Source organism: Triticum urartu, chromosome 7, assembly GCF_003073215.2.
Source record: "Triticum urartu cultivar G1812 chromosome 7, Tu2.1, whole genome shotgun sequence".
Taxonomy (NCBI): Eukaryota; Viridiplantae; Streptophyta; class Magnoliopsida; order Poales; family Poaceae; genus Triticum; species Triticum urartu.
The window spans coordinates 394,255,253-394,260,122 of NC_053028.1; positions in this window are offsets into that span (position 1 = coordinate 394,255,253).

Consider the following 4,870-nt stretch of genomic DNA (forward strand, 5'->3'; position numbering starts at 1 on the left):
CTAGTGTTCCATCAGTGGCCCTACACTCTTGTCCGTCTGCCAAGCTATACTACTGGGCCGTGATCACTTCGGGAGGTGATCACGGGCATATACTATATACTTACACTGTTAAATTACCGGTGATATTGTTTGGAGATGGGGGCTGAAGGGGAAGGTGGCTCCATCCAGGTAGTGGTGGGCCTGAGTTCCCGATGGCCCCCGACTGTTACTTTGTGGCGGAGCGACAGGGCAGGTTGAGACCACCTAGGAGAGAGGTGGGCCTGGCCCTGGTCAGCGTTCGCGGATACTTAACACGTTTAACGAGATCTTGGTATTTGATCTGAGTCTGGCTACTGGCCTATACGCACTAACCATCTATGCGGGGACAGTTATGGGCACTCGACGTCATGGTATCAGCCGAAGCCTTCGTGATGTCAGCGACTGAGCGGCGCGCGCCGGGTTGGACCGCACAACGCAACTTCCTTTGTAATGAAGGTTGCTAGGTCTGCTCTCCGGCCGCGTACGCAACATGCAGGTGTGCAATGGGCGATGGGCCCAGACCCCTACACCATAGGATTTAGACCGGCGTGCTGACCTGTTTGTTGTGCCTAGGTGGGGCTGTGATGTGTTGATCTTCCGAGGCCGGGCATGACCCAGAAAAGTGTGTCCGGACAAAGGGGATCGAGCGTGTTGGGTTATGTGGTGCACCCCTGCAGGGAAGTTAATCTATTCGAATAGCCGTGATCTTCGGTAACAGGACGACTTGGAGTTGTACCTTGATCTTATGACAACTAGAACCGGATACTTAATAAAACATACCCTTCCAAGTGCCAGATACAACCGGTGATCGCTCTCTCACAGGGCGACGAGGGGAGGATCATCGGTTAGGATTATGCTATGCGATGCTACTTGGTGAACTTACCATCTACTCTCTTCTTCTGCTGCAAGATGGAGGTGGCCAGAAGCGTAGTCTTCGACAGGATTAGCTATCCCCCTCTTATTTTGGCATTCTGCAGTTCAGTCTACCGATATGGCCCTTTACACATATACCCATGCATATGTAGTGTAGCTCCTTGCTTGCGAGTACTTTGGATGAGTACTCACGGTTGCTTTTCTCCCTCTTTTCCCCCTTTCCCTTCTACCTGGTTGTCGCAACCAGATGCTAGAGCCCAGGAGCCAGACGCCACCGTCGATGATGACTCCTACTACACCGGAGGTGCCTACTACTACGTGAAGGCCACTGACGATGACCAGGAGTAGTTTAGGAGGATCCCAGGCAGGAGGCCTGCGCCTCTTTCGATCTGTATCCCAGTTTGTGCTAGCCTTCTTAAGGCAAACTTGTTTAACTTATGTCTGTACTCACATATTGTTGCTTCCGCTGACTCGTCTTTGACCGAGCTCTTGTATTCGAGCCCTCGAGGCCCCTGGCTTGTAATATGATGCTTGTATGACTTATTTTATTTGTAGAGTTGTGTTGCGATATCTTCCCGTGAGTCCCTGACCTTGATCGTACACGTTTGCGTGTATGATTAGTGTACGATTGAATCGGGGGGCGTCACAGCTCCCACTCACTTTCTTATAAATACATGCTTCACCACAAGTCTGTATAAAACTATATGCTTTGATCAACTCATCAAAGCGTATATTCCAACTCCGAGATGCTTGCACCAGTCCATAGATGGATCGCTGGAGCTTGCACATTTTGTTAGCACCTTTAGGATTGACAAAACCTTCTGGTTATATCATATACAACTCTTCTTTAATAAATCCATTAAGGAATGTAGTTTTGACATCCATTTGTCAGATTTCATAAAATGTGGAAATTTCTAAAATAATTCAGACAGACTTTAAGCATCGATACGAGTGAGAAAATATCATCGTAGTCAACACCTTGAACTTGTCAAAAACCCTTTTCGACAATTCGAGCTTTGTAGATAGTAACACTACTATTAGCGTCCGTCTTCCTCTTGAAGATCCATTTATTCTCTATGGCTTGCCGATCATCGATCAAGTCAACCAAAGTCCACACTTTGTTCTCATGCATGGATCCCATCTCAGATTTCATGGCTTCAAGCCATTTCGTGAAATCTGGGCTCATCATCGCTTCCTCATAGTTCGTAGGTTTGTCATGGTCTAGTAACATGACTTCCAGAATAGCATTACCGTACCACTCTGGTGTGTAGTACTCTGGTTGACCTACAAGGTTCAGTAGTAACTTGATCTGAAGTTTCATAATCATCATCATTAACTTCCTCACTAATTGGTGTAGGCATCACTGGAACTGATTTCTGTGATGAACCATTTTCCAATTCAGGAGAAGGTACAACTACCTCATCAAGTTCTACTTTCCTCCCACTCACTTCTTTCGAGAGAAACTCCTTTTCTAAAAAGGATCCATTCTTAGCAACAAATATCTTGCCATCGGATCCATGATAGAAGGTGTACCCAACAGTTTCTTTTGGGTATCCTATGAAGACACATTTCTCATATTTGGGTTCGAGCTTATCAGGTTGAGCTTTTTCACATAAGCATCGCAGCCCCAAACTTTAAGAAATGACAGCTTAGGTTTCTTGCTAAACCACAGTTCATACGGTGTCGTCTCAACGGATTTAAATGGTGCCCTATTTAACGTGAATGAAGCTGTCTCTAATGCATAACCCCAAAACAATAGTGGTAAATCGGTAAGATACATCATAGATCGCACCATATCTAGTAAAGTACGGTTATGACGTTCAGACACACCATTACATTGTGGTGTTCCAGGTGGCATGAGTTGTGAAACTATTCCACATTGTTTTAAATGAAGGCCAAACTCGCAACTCAAATATTCGCCTCCGCGATCATATTGTAGAAAATTTATTCTCTTGTTATGATGATTCTCCACTTCACTCTGAAATTCTTTGAACTTTTCAAATGTTTCAGACTTATGTTTCATTAAGTAGATATACTCATATCTGCTCAAATCATCTGTGAAGGTCAGAAAATAACGATACCCTCCGCGAGCCTCAACACTCATTGGATCGCATACATCAGTATGTATTATTTCTAATAAGTCGGTTGCTCGCTCCATTGTTCTAGAGATCGGAGTCTTAGTCATCTTGCCCATGAGGCATGGTTCGCAAGCATCAAGTGATTCCAAAAGCCCATCAGCATGGAGTTTCTTCATGCGCTTTACACCAACATGACCTAAACAGCAGTGCCATTAGTATTTTGCACTATCATTATCAACTTTGCATCTTTTGGCATCAATATCATGAATATGTGTATCACTACGATCGAGATTCAATAAACCATTCACCTTGGGTGTATGACCACAGAAGGTTTTATTCATGTAAACAGAATAGCAATTATTCTTTGACTTAAATGAATAACCGTATTGCAATAAAAATGATCCAATCATATTATGCTCAATGCAAACACCAAATAACATTTATTTTAGGTTCAACACTAATCCCGAAGGTACAGGGAGTGTGCGATGGTGATCTTATCAACCTTGGAATCACTTCCAGCACACATTGTCACCTCGCCCTCAACTAGTCTATGTTCATTTTGTAACTCCTGTTTCCAGTTACTAATCATAGCAACTGAACCAGTATCAAATACCCAGGGGCTACTATGAACACTAGTAAAGTACACATCAATAACATGTATATCATATATACTTTTGTTCACTTTGCCATCCTTCTCATCCGCCAAGTATTTGGGGTAGTTCTGCTTCTAGTGACCATTTCCTTTGTAGTAGAAGCACTCAGTTTCAAGGCTTAGGTCCAGACTTGGGTTTTTCACTTGAGCAGCAACTTGCTTGCCATTCTTCTTGAAGTTCCCCTTTCTTCCCTTTGTCCCTTTACTTGAAACTAGTGGTTTTGTTTACCATCAACACTTGATGCTTTTCTTGATTTCTACCTTCGTCGATTTCAGCATCACGAAGAGCTTGGGAATCGTTTCCGTTATCCCTTGCATATTATAGTTCATCACGAAGTTCTACTAACTTGGTGATGGTGACTAGAGAATTCTGTCAATCACTATTTTATCTAGAAGATTAACTCCCACTTGATTCAAGCGATTGTAGTACCCAGACAATCTGAGCACATGCTCACTGCTTGAGCTATTCTCCTCCATCTTTTAGCTATAGAACTTGTTGGAGACTTCATATCTCTCAACTCGGGTATTTACTTGAAATATTAACTTCAACTCCTGGAACATCTCATATGGTCCATGACGTTCAAAACGTCTTTGAAGTCCCGATTCTAAGCCGTTTAAGCATGGTGCACTAAACTATCAAGTAGTCATCATATTGAGCTAGCCAAACGTTCATAACATCTGCATCTACTCCTGCAATAGGTTTGTCACCTAGCGGTGCATCAAGGACATAATTCTTCTGTGCAGCAATGAGGATAATCCTCAGATCACGGATCCAATCCGCATCATTGCTACTACCATCTTTCAACTTATTTTTCTCTAGGAACATATCAAAAAATAAATGGGGAGCTATAACGTGAGCTATTGATCTACAACATAATTTGCAAATACTATCTGGACTAATATCATGATAAATTAAAGTTCAGTTAATCATATTACTTAAGAACTCCCACTTAGATAGACATCCCTCTAGTCATCTAAATGATCACGTGATCCATATCAACTAAACCATGTCCGACCATCACGTGAGATGGAGTAGTTTTCAATGGTGAACATCTCTATGTTGATCATATCTACTATATGATTCACGTTCGACCTTTCGGTCTCAGTGTTCCGAGGCCATATCTGCATATGCTAGGCTTGTCAAGTTTAACCCGAGTATTCCGTGTGTGCAAAACTGGCTTGCACCCATTGTATGTGAACATAGAGCTTATCACACCTGATCATCACGCGGTGTCTCAGCATGATGAAC